The 14,858-nt window shown below is 38.9% G+C and overlaps 1 protein-coding gene across 1 annotated transcript in view; it reads right to left on the reverse strand.

Moving 5' to 3' along the window:
* The window catches only part of DPYD (dihydropyrimidine dehydrogenase), a 354,038-nt gene extending 341,267 nt beyond the window's left edge, over window positions 1-12,771 (reverse strand). The window contains exons 1-2 of the mRNA XM_040566231.1: window positions 12,755-12,771; window positions 11,685-11,772 (exon numbers count right to left, since the gene is read on the reverse strand). The gene's annotated coding sequence lies outside the window, so the exon portion shown is untranslated. The remainder of the gene's footprint in view (window positions 1-11,684; window positions 11,773-12,754) is intronic.
* Between the last annotated feature and the right edge of the window lie 2,087 nt (window positions 12,772-14,858).

The raw sequence follows: 14,858 nt of genomic DNA on the forward strand, positions 1-14,858 counted from the left end.
CTCAGCGTGCTTTTTTACAATGCTCATTTTATCCGGTTAGCTCTCAAACCTACCCCTCTTTATTATAGTATGAAAAGGATTTTTTTTAAAGAGTTTTCCATTCTTATTTGCTTTATAAAAAAAGAAGACTGAAAAGGTATAAGTAGCTTTGACACTCATGTCCCTTTGGGTGCAACAGAAGACAGCTTTGCCTTTCCTCTTTCTTTCAGGTCTCTTGAGAGAATGCCTTTCTCAGAAGAGCGTGGATTTTCTTTTTCCTAATTATATTTTTTTCTTTCTATCTCCATAAATGAGCACTTTTGAGATGCCCAGTGGAGACTGTTTACCTTGTAAGATGTGGAGAAGTAAGGTTGTGGTCTTTTGTGTCTCAAGTGAGAGCTCTTTCCTCAAGTCTCTTCCAGCACTATCATGTAACAATTCCTGCTGATTACAATCACCCATGCAAAGTAGTTAAACTGTTGGCAAGAAAATCAGAAGCAGTGTCCCCTGCATTGCTGAGCACTTATTTGTAACATTTCATTAATATCAACTTTGCTGAGTGGCTCAGTGATCTCTGGTACTAGCTAGCTTCCTCAGTGTGTTTGCTCCTGACCTACAGCAGTATATGGGCAGCTATACAAGTGTATTAGGCCCATGAGTCATTTTCATGAAGAATATTTTCAGATATAGGAAATACACCACTTTGTGTCCAACTGTCTACAGCTCACGTTTGCATACATTTGTTCTAAATACACAGCTATATTAGAAGAGACTAGCAGCAGCCACTGGACTCTAGTTATCCTATGCCCTGCCAGGTTTTCAGCTGTTATGAATAACACCCTTTTGAGAAGCCTCCACTTCTTTGGAAAGATATCACAGCCATTTTCTCTTTAGCTCTGCAGGTTATAAGTCCTCCATTACTCCCACGTTACGTACCAAGTCAAGTGGACCTGACACCTGTAAGATTGCTGCCCTGTTGAACAGTAACATTTAAATGTCATAGAAGTAGCTTTTTCCCCCTCCAAATGAAGCAGGGGTTATTTGCCAGTAAGTACAGGGTTAGAGAAATGGATTTGGAGATCTATCCATACACCTGCCTAACCTCACATTTTGTAGTTCTTGTATACCCTCCCACACATATCTCCTGGCCTATCTGTAAGCCATGGCAGGCAGCCAGCCTGTGTCAGGCTGCTGCAGGTGCCAGCTCCCCCCAGCAGCTCTGGAAGGCTGGCCTTCCCTTGGATCACTCTTGTGATCTCTGGATTCGCAACTGTGGCAAATAATGCTCTTATCAGCACTGAGCATCTATACAGCTGAACTTTGTTTCAGGAAATAAATGAGCAGAAAAATGGAGGCATGCACAACATCCATCAGAATACAAGTATTCCCACTTTCCTAAAGCAGAAGTTATAAGAAATTTTGCAAAGTGTTACACAGCCTAATATAGCTCGGGCTTTTTCCTGGAGTGCTAAGACTCTGTTTTCCCCTTCCCCTCCCCCAGCAGGGCTTTGAATGCATCAGAAAAAGCATAGGTGCTGAAGACCTAACTTTCACTTCTGACATGAAATGCTGTTGATGCCTGATTGAGTTATAGGCTTTTGAAAATTGCCATAAACCTTTTGTTCCTTGCGCTCTTCAGGTAAAAGTTGTTCACATGCCAAAGAAATAATTGCACGTGAACTTTCTCAAAAAGCCTTCAGGCAGTCACTGCTACCACAGCAGCAACCTCCTGGTGTGGGGAATGGCTGTTTTGCTGGAAGGGCAGAGCAGCCAGCAGTGAACAAGGCCATGCCCTTCAGACTCGAATGGTTCCAGGAACACAGCCTGCAATCTAAAACAAGAGGTTCCTCTCCTCCTCCAGCCACTGCAGTAGTTAATCTGCGAGTTTAAAGGCTAAACTGTAGCTCTGAAAGTTCAGCATTCAAATTCTGGCAGTGATCTATTAGTGAGCCTAGAGGTCTCAGTGTACTGACATATCATACAAGTAATTTCCCACTTTTTCCTCAAAAAATGCCCCTAATTCACATCAGTTCAAGTGTTAGAAAGACAGGATATTCCAGACTATAATTTGCTGTGCAGTTGGTAACTTAGAACCACTGTACTGTCTTCAATCACACATGATTTTTACTGCAGGCCCAGTCTCATCTCATTGCACATGAAGAGTGATGGTTACAGTCTCATAGCTAACATCCACCGACACCTGTATGCCTGATTTCGCAACCCAGATTGCTCATCACACTTTAGGGGGTTTGTCTCTCAAATTCATGGGATTTGAGAAAGCCTGTAGTGAGCCCAAGTTGCTGTCTTATACCTTCTTTGAGCATCTATGACAGTGCACGGATTTACACCTCGGTTATTTGCTTCCACTCTGTCTGGCTTGTCAACTTCCATGTTCAGCAGTCTAAAGATGATATATCCCATATGCAAATGGTCCAAGAGAAATTAAATTAACAAAATGCCATGAAGATGACAGGCTTCCTCTGAAGACTCCCTACAGCAACTCAGATGTGAGTTTGATTGCTTCCAAATCACTATTAGCGTAAAGTTGAAAGAAAGAGCTCCACTGATTCCAGTGTCAGGTTCATCAACCCTGAAGACATCTGCTGCATGTCTTCACTCTACTGTGTCAAGGAAGAAACAAGTGCATCTACTATGTGAAGCTGGAGTGTGAGAGGCAAAAGTTTTACTGTGCTGTTTTCTGAAAGGTCTGTAAGAGCCATAGACCAACTCTGTCACCCTTCGCCCTCCTTCATCCTAATCCAATCCATTGGGATTGGCATTCAAAAGTTAATTTGAGAAGTCTTGCTTCCACTACCTCTCCTAAATAGCAGTATTTTGGTATTGGGGGACATACAATTACAACTTCATGCATTTCCTTATCAATTTAGCAAAAATGTTCAGCTTAAAACATTCACAGTAATTATTTTGCTTTACTAATCTGCCCTATTACAATTGGACAGTGCTCTTCAGAAAGGGTAGCTACACAGAATAACCCAGGGTATGGTACAGTACAGGAATACAAATGTTCTTAAGCATAGGATATACATAATTATTAATTCTGTTAGGGGGGAAAACCCTGACCTTACTCAGACAGCCTTTGGGCATGGAATTGTAAAGCACAAATAGATGAATAAATAACAAAATGGCCACCATGTGAGCTTTGATAAGTGTCCAAATGCATTTTAAACTAAGATGAACTGTTCTTTAGTGAGACCACTAATTTATTCCAGCCATCTGTGGCAGTGTAAACAAAAGCTTGTCTCCCTAAACTGCTTTATAATTTTATTTTTAATGTAGCAAGGACTACAAGTTTCAACATGATTATCTTGGGGAAAAAATTAAGCAAAAAGAACCCACATTTTCACACCACAAACGTCTTTTGATAATCACTATCATGCAATTCAAAGAAATATTAAAAAGTAAAACTTGTTTCTGGCACAGCATAATGTTTTCCTTTTTAAATGCCACCAAATGTTTCTTTAGGATATTTTAGGCGATAGAAAAATCTGGCTTTTTTCTTCACTCTCCAGTGATGACATCTGTAGACAAATCCAATATTTATTACTAAGCTTGAGAACTGCTAAGTCAATGACCTGGGTTTGCACTGATCCAAGAGCCTTTTCTCCACAGGCACCTCATTCTTTTCAGTCCCCTAATGTGCTTCACATGTTGCTGGACCTTAGCTAAGTAGAATAGTCAGACAATCCCAGCATTTATAAGGTAAAACATATATACATTTAATGTGAGTCTTCCCTGGAGAAAAGCTCTTAGAGATCTCAGATAAAGATGGGACTTGGGGGCATTCACCTTCTTCCTCCCTACATCTACGGTACTTTACAGGAAGAGTATGCTGGAGATCATTTTAGAGAAACTGAATAGCTGTTCAGTTACATCAGACCAGATTATTCTTTATGGACAAAAAATGAAATTCACTACAGAATCTTAAATTTTGGAATAATTGAGTTTACAATGACACATCCTATTGTGGTGCCAGGGGTGTGACATTTGTCTCCTTCAATCCTGGGTGTTAAAAGCAAAGGCTGCTATTTTCGAAACCTCTGGGATAAGAAGAGCATAAAACAAGCTTTGTTTTGGAGGATCAAATCATTTGCAGTGAGGCCCAATACACTGTGTTATTTTTATCTTCTACATCCAACAGGTTTCTGACAAGGGTCAGGTCTGCCTATCAAGTGAGACCTGGTTCAGAACCAGTTCATTGTGCAGCAGAAGTATGACAATGATATTGAGTTCTCCTGGGATGTGAAAGTCCCTGTTGATTCCAACCAGCTGGCTCTTGTTCCAGCTGGCCTTGCAACCCTCACTTCCCCTTGCAGAGGTTTCTAAGTCTCCAAGAAATCAGACTACAAAGCCATTAGAGAAAAGGCTTACTACATACCTAACTTCTGGCAACAGCGTATACTTCTCCATTCAGTTATTAGAGATGGTGACTTACTGCATAGCTTATGACCATGTAAAAGTAACTACTTCTGTGCTTGGTTTTAAAGGGAAGCATGCAGTGAGAGAAGAGTCAGTTTCTAAAATAGACAACTCAAAGTGTATTCACTGAGCTATTAGTATTTCAATTTTTCCAGCAATGGCAGGAGCAACAACATTAGATTTAAAAAAATAAACAAGGTAAAAACTGGCCTTTTGAATTATTTAGAAAAACTCTAGTATTTACTACCAGTCTCTATAGTTGCAGCATAGCTGGTTTCAACTTTGACAGTTTTTCAAATGGCTCATGAAACGAACATTTGACAAATAAATCAGCTATTTGCTTAAATGATTACTATTCTGTCAAGAAAAACTACCACCAAATTAACATCCCTGAAACAAAAACTGATAGTGTTTAGATTTTTCTTATTTAGTAGTTCAAAAGAACAGGTTTGTAATTTCCTAAAGGGACACTGAACTACTGATATTCTTTTAAGAAACTGCAATTAGTCCTTTGACTTTTCAATACATCCATCCCTATCATGGCTGAAATCTCAACCCTACTTGGCAATGCCCAATGACCAGCAACAGCAGCTTTAGGCTAGGTTAGTATTGTTTTAAAGCCTTCAGCTGTGCCCTGTGACCAAACAAAAGTCTTTGACAATCATTGCACAACTATTAAGTACTGATGAGATGAGCACTAAAAAAAGAAAAAACAGCAGCTACTTGGTACTATATGCTAGTCCCATAGAAAGTCAACTCAGTAGGCACATTTACCAGAGAAATCTTAGTTTTAACGGTGAACTCACAGTTGCCACCTTGCACGATTTCCTAATGTGAGCATTTTCCTTCTCCCTAGCATATATATAAATGCATAACATTCCCAAAGGAGACTGATTGCACAGAGATGACAATTTACAAGTCACACTAGTTGTTTAGCTGTGTCAGAGCATGTTAGCATTATCTTAACAAACATCTTCTCATCTAGAGTTATTATTCTACACAAAAATTACAATTTGATTCTTCATGTTACTTAAATACATACTGGACTGCCATTAAGATATTTTTCTCCCTCCAATAGTGCTCTATGTCAATACTAAACAGGACTCCACACATTTCACCAAGCTCTTTGCATGCCCGAGTTGCTTCCCATAGAGAGTTCCACCTATTTGCAATTGATTTACACTGTCCTGCAACTTCAGCATCTGTGGCCACGCAGTAAAAAGTGTGTATTGCTCCTTCTGAAATATTTAAACAGTTTAAAGGCTGCAACCTGAAAGTCATTTTCTGAAAAGAGGCTATACTTTTCTCCAGGTCTTTACAGTACTCAGTACAACAGACCTCTACCTATCTTGGATTTTATACAGTATTTGACAGCCTTCAACACTAATAAACACAGATAAGCAACCTTAATATTTTGTTTAAGCCAAGTCAAGCAATGACATATTGTTAAGAAAAAATGGTTCTCTGGTGCTTTACATTGTATAAACAATTGCTGTAAAATAAGGGAGTGCTTGGGGTGGAAACATTACGACAAAGGCCCCAAAACTCCAAGGAAGCTTGTAAAGCAATACCAGGCCCAATGCTTCCTTTACTAAAGCCCTACAACAACTTTGTCATCTCCCAGTTGTTGAAAAACATCAACTCCTTATCAGATAGGAGTTAATACACTATCAAAGGCAGCTTACTGTGTTAGAATTTGTGTTCTTACATGCTGTGAATGCACATTTCAATAATAGTTGTCAATTAGTATTTAATTACTTCTCATAACCTTTTAACCAGACCCACTAAAATGTTAAGATGCACAAAAAGCCATAAGGATCCACTCTAATGTGCACATTTGGCTCCCATTAATCATAAGAGATAGAGCTTGCTAGGAAGGTATATGTGTATAAACACATGCACCTGTGTATATACACACAAACACAAAACCACACAGACTTCTACTGTGGATATTTTCTTATTGGAAGTTGGAATGTCAACCAACCAATATTTATTCATCAGTAACCCGAATAAGTCTATATCTGCCCTTTCACCAAGGTAGAGAAATGCAGATATAAGAGAATAATCATTATTACCTTATGTTATACTCAGTTACACATGATAACTTGACTTCTCATTTTAGGCCATTACCCTTTTTGCTCTGTAGCTTCTAGTGAGTAAAAAAGGGCAAAAGCTTGACTAAGTTTCCTATAGGAGAATTCAAGTAAATTTATCCTCCCTACCTTGCTACAGAGCTGATTTGTACCCAGGACCTTTTCAGCTGCTGTTTTCTGACTTCCACTTTCGGGTATTGCATGTGGCTGTAACTCTCTACTGCTGATGTAAGATAATGGATAGAAACGAGCCACAGCCTTGATAGTTGACTGGAGAAGTGATGCTCAGGTAATATGATCAACCTCTGAGTGTATCCCTATGTCCTTGCTAAAATTCTAGGTTGATGGCAAGCTAGTCATCTGTCTTGAACTGTTCTGAGCAAATTTCAGAAGATTATTTCACCATTTCAGAAATAGCAAACTTCACAATCGCCATAGCTATTGCCTTGTCAAGGTTGAAATGAACAGGAGAAATTAATTCCAATCCAAGGACCCTGCAAAATATGGACAAGACATTATTTTGCTGCCACCCTAGCTTAAGATAGCAATTGTCAATAGGACAAACAGCCTGCATCATTATTTTCTAATTTAATCAAGGCCATATTAGATCACTACATCAGATCAAGTGGAGTCAATTTGATCAGAAATCTTTGAGTTAAAACAGATTCCTTCTGGAAGTTAACCCTTTATGACAAGCTTTGTCCAATGTAAACCATGTTATTTCCACTGAAAATGACTACTGCTATAGAAGATACACCACATTTAAAAGAAACACTCTCACACAAAATAAGACTGGATTGGAAATAAAATAAGACTCTGATCTCATGCCTAAAATTGTGGATTTCAAACAGATTCAAAAATTTAAGTTTTGTTTTTGTTTCCTCCAAAATCAGTTCTTCTACCATTCTGTTCTTTACCTACTGTTAGCATCCGTAATGCCAGTCAACCTCATAAAAGATTTGTAAAAGTGCGTATGAAAGGCATTTGTCTTAATTATCACATACTGTTTTTTACATTCCTCCGCCCCCCCCCCCCATATATTATATTTGAAGTCTCACACAGGAAAACTTTCATGGAAGACTGAAACATATGCTTAACATAAAATCACTGTATTGTTCTGGGTGCTATTTACCCCATGCACAGTCAGATATTCAAAAGATATATGTCATGGTGCTTGTGGAACTGTCTACTTCTTACACAAATGAGCATCAAAGTAAAAGATTTGGGGTTTTGTTGGTGATCTGGGTATTTTTTTGCTTATCTTTTCTTTGTTTTAAACATTATGTGCAGCAGAGCTCCTTCCTCAAGTTTGTACCAATTATCACTTTTTTTGTGGTAGCGCCTACACATCCAAGATTTTATTCTAACTGCAGAATCATCTCTTACCATGGAAAGTTTTGGCTGAACTGCATTCAACCTTCCTGCAGAAGTACCTGCAGTTAGCTGGACTACAACCACAACAGCTTACTTGGAATGCGTGATTTCCACCTGGCTGGACTCACGGAGAAAGAGAGGAGGACAGAAAGTCTTTTTAGCCCACACAGCAAGTTCCTGCTTCAAACATTACAAAAACTTGAAGGATCCCTCCCACATGCCTCAACACCTATATTGATAGCTTCTATAGCCAAAACATTTTTTAAAGCTTGTCAAATACTGACGATGAGATTGTATATATATGCACACTTGTCATTTCACACTTATTGACAGCAGAGAACCTATATCACTGTCAGTGGGTACATTCATTATAAAGCTGAAATGATCATAATATTATAGGATGTAAAAGGTTTTATTTTTTCCCCTCAGTCACAGAAGAAATTAATCATCATCATATAAATAAAGCTACTGTAAATACCAAAGTCAATGGAGCTATGGCAATTAAGATTGACTAAGGAGCTCCCCCCGCACACAGCCAGACCTGCAGTTGAACTACATTGTAACAGACTGGCTGGCCCATCTGTTTGTTACGCTTGTTTGTTATTCTCCCATCATATACTTAAACTGTCAACTCTGTTTTTGGGTTATATGCTTTGCAAGTACATACCAGTCATTTAAAAATGAGGCAAGGGCCCACCATTAAAGCCATGGTAACAGAATCTGCCTTGGATCTGATGTTACATTGCTTGAGTAATGTGATACTGAGGAATTGCTACGCACTACAGATGTAGGTTGTGATCCTGCAAGGGACAAGCCTTAGAATCAGCAGGATGCATTTGAGAGGATGCAGAGTCATGCAGAGAGACATAGCTGGCTTTGCTTCCTCCAGTAAGGCTTTTGTTCCTTTTAAGTCTGCACCTCCATCTCATACTACTTCCACCGAACAAAATGAAGAGTCAAATATTTCTAGTCTACTAGTCCTAAGCATAACCTTGAAGTGTTTCTGTAACAGGAATAGTACACTTGGGATAACAACTGCTCTAAGTTCTACATAGATTTGTGAGTTTTGGTAAACTGTATTATAGGTCCCCTCCTCCCCCCTTCCACCCACCCCCTTTAAAGCTTAAATAAAGCACTTTGGCAAAAAAATCAAAAATGCATAGAATCTCTTCACCAAAACCATATTCAGTTGGAGGAAAATATGGTTTGCAAGTTAAGATTTCCATAACTTCATTTAATTTTTGATGTGATTTAGGGCTCTGGCTGTGGATTGTGATTTTGAATTTCAAAAGCAGTTATTCTTGCTATCTACCAACTACGAAAAGTTATATTTTACCACCAAAAATATTGTAATGAACTAGTTCAAGATTTGACAGTCTACACCAATGATTTTGTAATTTCCTTGTGCCCATAGTTGAAGGCATTTTATTTTCAAAGCATATCTAATATTGCAGAAAGTCTGTCTAGGTGTTTGATGATAATTAGCTAGAAAATTAGCCCACTAGAAATGTTATTCATCAAAGTACCATTGAGTCCTGGGAAGATTGCAAACCTTCATTGGAAAGTTTCTCAGAGGCAAGCTTCTTGGTTATGTTTAAATTATATGAAGTATTGATTAAAGTCAATTAACTTTTGATAACTTAAAAGGTAAACCAAACCATTCACATCTTATTTTAAGGGAACATCTAGGGCCAGATTCTCCTCAGTTAGGGCTCAATTGTGCTGCTCTGCAGTAGCCTGAGAGGCTGCTATTGAGAACAATGGTTGCTTCTACCCTGTCCCTGCAAGCCTCAAAGCATGGGTGGGGTTTCTCCACAGATGACTCGGTGTCCTCAGCTGTGCCTTCACAGTGCCAGAACAGGAGGCGAAGGAGAGTGGTGGTAATGCAGTAAGCTCAGCATCAGGGGAATGCTGGTGGATTAAAGCTTCTTTTGCAACAACTTTCAGAACTACAGCATGTGCTTTCCATTCTTCAATTTAGAACGTATTTAATTTCTGTATACTGAAAAATTCTATAAGCCTGGCAGCATCATTATTTGATGATGTTTCCTGCAGTATTTGTTGTTTCTATCTCAAAATATGGTACATATTCATAAACCAAGGCATTCACTGATGAAACTTGGAGGGATTAATTTTGCCCAGTCATCTATAGCTGCAGTAAAGCCTTACATCTTCCAGTGAGGATGTCTTTAGCTATCCCAAGCCAGGGAGCAAAGAGTTTCTCCTCAGATGAGGAAACTACTGCATATGACATGAGCCTACTGAGACATCCATCTGCGTTAAGATTTCTTGAACCATCTTTCTGGATGGCTAAATAGCCCTTGACTCCACAAGCAGTCATGTCCCACCACCCTCAAGGAGCTGAACTTAAAGGAATACGGTATGTGAAAGGAGTTGAAAATAAACAAGAGCAGTAACTTCTATATCATGAACGATATTGAAACCATGCTAACAGTAACTCCTGTAGGCTTTTTAGGTAACTACTGAAATGGTCAGTCAGAAGGAAGGGTAAATCTCTTTCCTTAAGAGCAGTACAATGAACAGACTTTTTAAAACACAAAACACGGTTTTAGCCAACACATATTCCTTGCAACACTTTCTCAGAGTCTAAGCACCCAGGATTGTGACCAGGGAGCCCAAGGTGCTGACATAAGTGTACTCATGGGACAAAGCTGAGCCCACAACAAAAGCTAAGTTTCTATCAGTTTTTCAAGAGACCTTTAAACATTTTGCAGACAAAGCCATGAGAAGACTCTGGACCCATTCTAGTACAGATAATTTCACTGACGACAGGATCAATTCAGACTGTTTCCTGGTTTTGATTACATTAAAACAGCACGTGTAGTTTCTTCTAGCCCAACTTTTATCTGAAATTCATTATATCTGAACTTCAAGAATTTGCATTTCTTCCACAGAAGATGACAGCGATATCAAATATAAAAAGTGAAAAGTACTCAAAATGTGAACTTTATTGGCTATATAGGCCAAATATTAATATTGTAACAACATGAATCTTATTTAGGTAACTGAGCATCTGAGATTTCTACAATACAGATATCACTCTTACTATCAATATACACTCCACAGTAGTCCATTCCCTCCCCCCCCCCCCCCCCCCCCCCCCATGCTTTTATAAATTACCTGTACCTCATGTTCAGAAAACTAATATCCCAAATCAAACTATCTGGTCTCAAGACACATCAGAAACAGTAAGCCATTATATCTACTTGTGCTCTTTGTACCTCTGCACTAACAGAGCGATAGGATACCTTGAAAAGAAAGGGATGTGGGAAGATACATAAATAGCGAGAGCAAGCCTTATGTTTTTCCTCTGAGTTTCCTTCTAAATTTTTGCTACCAGCTGTCACACCTCCTTTTCCAATTGTGTTTTTACTATCTTTGGAAGTTAGTAAGACCTCTTCTGCCATATCACAGGCTTACCCCCTCAAGGCTGCACGTTTCTTTGGCATAAGCTTCTGCCTTTAACAGTCTTGTCCCCTGTTCTGTTATCTCTTCCCCTTGTCTCCATTCTATCTCCCATTCTTCATCCTCTCTTCTCACTTGCCCTTTTTACCATGTAGAGCTTCTTCTCTTTCAGCTGTCATGGCATTAGCAGACTTGTCTTTTCTTATTTCTCTGTGGTGAACTGTTCACATTTGAGTATAAACTCAATCTAGTTTCATTATTTTTCAAACATACTATGGCTGCTTTTGTAACATTTATTTTAGTAATTAATCAGTCTGCAGAACACAAAGCAGACTCTTAAACCAAAGTAAACTTTAAGATGTTAAGAACAGTCACCTTCTGTCTGATTGATCCTGAGTCTTAGGGGATGGTCTGCACCTGTTATAACTGGAATTATCCTCCTGCTTGGGGAAGGGCCAGACCACTGGAAAAAAAAAAAAAAAAAAAAAGGAAAAACATCACAACCAAACATCCCTCTAATAAACATGCTTTGGATGTAACGAAATTAAACTCCAATGCAGGACAAATCAAGGTTCCTTCCGCTCAATTTATCTTAGGTAGCTTCACAGTTTCCATGTAATTAGAGAAAAGAGGAAATATGCTAACAGGAGGAAAATATTTTTCCTTTCCCCACCTCTGTAGATGAGTATTAAGAAGTATTTTTTTTTTCTATATCAAGTTACTCTGTGTTGCATTTCACCTCACATTAACTTAAGTGCTACAGCAGGGTGTGAAGTTAACCTGATGTAACACATCACAATGAACAATTTTTTTTTTTTTTTGCTCCATGGGGAGCTACAAGAGTATGTGCTAAACTGTTGTTAAAAACATAAACTCTCAGCATCTGTATGCCTGCCTGCCTTCTGATCAGGATAGCTTAGCATCTTTCTTCAAATTACATGTTCAGAAAACAGTAAACTAGCCTTCCAGTAAAAGAAGGATAACGAAGAAAGCTAAAGCGATTAGGATGTAAAGTTAAGCAGCCAGCACTTTAGTTAAAGGTCAGCCTATCTGTGCCAAAATAGGTGCAAATCAATAGTTATTAAGAATTTTGCCCAATGTTAGAAAGCAGAACAAGAAAATAAAGCCAAAAGGCAGACTAAAAGGGACTTTCAGATGCAAATAGTGATCTCCATAAGTTAAAAATGAGAACAAATGTGACAAATATACACTTTCATACAGGGATAGTGGTTGGTACAGAGCAGAGCAGGTCACTTTCTTCTCATTCCTCAAAAAGCATAACAGTAAATACTACCAAGTTGGGGGGGACATACTCTTTTTTTTTTTTTTCCTGTGACCTTTAAGCTATAGGTACCATAGAAATACCATTACAACACTATAATCAAAGATATCAGGAAAGCTGAAGAACTGAAACCCCAGACCTTTAAATTAACAGTAAAACTCACCTCTAAACCAGTACTCCAAGTCAGTAAGATTCCATCAGAAACTAAAGAACTGCTGAAGAGGACCCCAGCATCATGGTGTGGCTTTATTACTCCTTCTAGTGACCCTTCATATTGGAACAGGCTTTCAGGCCAGCAAAAACCTATTACTCCTCACCTTGAGCACTATAAGCTTTGTGCTCCTGCTAGGCACTAACTGATTTCATTGAGAACAGGTGATCTAAAGTTAAGCGAATTATTTCCAATTCATCACCATATGGGGGAAGCCTATCAGAAGCAGCATCTGCTTCAGAACGCAGATTTGCTCTAACTTCACCTTCTCCTGGGGTAGAGTAGGTGATATGACAGACAAGGGGCAGGAGCTCCAACCTTTCTTATTTTTGGTAATTTGAGAATTATACAGGAGGAGGAGACAGGTCCTGTCCCTCTGTGGTTTCCCCCTACATTCTACCCTTTGGTCTATGGGACCTTGGCTCAGTGGCTTGCAGGCAGTACAGAGAGCTTGCATGCAATAAGCACAGTACTGCAGCTGCGTATTCCTGACTCATCACCATTAAAGTAAGAGTAGGTAGCATCAGGGTAGATACAGGTAACTGAGAGTCTCCACCACTGAGTCTGGTCACCACTGTACAGTTGTTCCTTTTGTATTACTCTTAAGCTCTGTCCCCATAAAGCAGTGGAATAATGTGGATGACAGTACCCCTCTGTGGTTGTACAGACAGATAGAACCTGCTGGCTGTTCCTGCATCTCCTCATGATCTTTGTGCTCATTGTTTATTAAATTAGATGACATGATGGGATCCATCATAATTTATTTCCCCTCCTATGCCTGTATTTCAATTCCATAAACCACACCTAAAAGCCCGTTTGCCATATTCTTATTACAATAAATATGACTTGTGTGAAAAATCTTTAAGAAGATTTTTCATGAAGAAAAATCTTCATGAAACATAACATCAATTATTTTACCTACTGCTTTTTGTAACCTCATAGATTCAGCCACAGTTGAATTTGTATAGCCTGTATACTACAATACCAGAAACATGTACTTTTTACTCTTCTTGTTCTCACAGTGTAATAAAAACATGTGATCATTCAAAATTCCATATGTAAACCAGGCAGGCATCCCTTATGAACGTGGTTCTTAGGAGGGAGTTTCGTTTGCATGATACTGCATAATATGGTATTTCATATGCAATTGTCTTTGAGTCTGTGGGATTTCAGAACCGCTTTGTTTCACCTTCCATCCACCTGTCTCCCAGAAGAGAGCATGCAGCAGGCAATTGGGAAAGTCTTAGCAAATAACTATGAATGGTTCCTTGTGCTACCACATTCCCTGTATTTTATTTTTTCACTTAAAGTATAGTTCAGATACACTGTCAAGGAAAGGCACTGTTCTTCTGGTATCTCTGGCATAAACAGAACATGTGAGTTAAGGTTTTCTAATAACTGCTATAAAATGGATTTCTTGAGCAGAATAATGTGTTATCTATGGGTAATTTCCCATGAAAGTAGAGACTATAATTCTGATTAGATATGGATATTATCTTTTCCAGTATGTTTCTGTCAATGCACTGATTCAGCAAACACTTAGACCCCAAGGTCAGGGCTGATCATAAGTCCCATCGATTTCAAAGTTGAATGTTTGCCCAAGATTAAACACAAAGAAGAATGCTTTCTTAAATCAATTTCTTTAAGTCTATACATAAGTGCCCTGTTGAATCATGGCCTAAAATCAGCAACAAATCAGGACAGATAATGAGTTTGGGCCAAATATGTGGGTATATTTAGGTGGCCAAAACTCATAATGAGACAAGGAATTATCTCTGATACTTGGATTTGAACCAAGACCCCCAAAATGTATAAACTACATGTACCTATAACTTGCATTTCTTTTGCAGCTTTTAGCATAAATCTAAACAGTGAGACAGGTTACGTTTGCCTTTACACATTGGGCTGGCCCCTGGTTGCCTTGTGCCATGTGTGTGGGCCTATTTCCCAGAGAAGTCACAACATGAGTGGGAGGAACAGTGCCTGCCCAAGTTTTGTCTGGCTAACGTGGTAGAGAAAATATACCCAAAGTCTACAGCTGGCAAGGGCTCTGGAC

Source organism: Cygnus olor, chromosome 8, assembly GCF_009769625.2.
Source record: "Cygnus olor isolate bCygOlo1 chromosome 8, bCygOlo1.pri.v2, whole genome shotgun sequence".
Lineage (NCBI taxonomy): Eukaryota > Metazoa > Chordata > Aves > Anseriformes > Anatidae > Cygnus > Cygnus olor.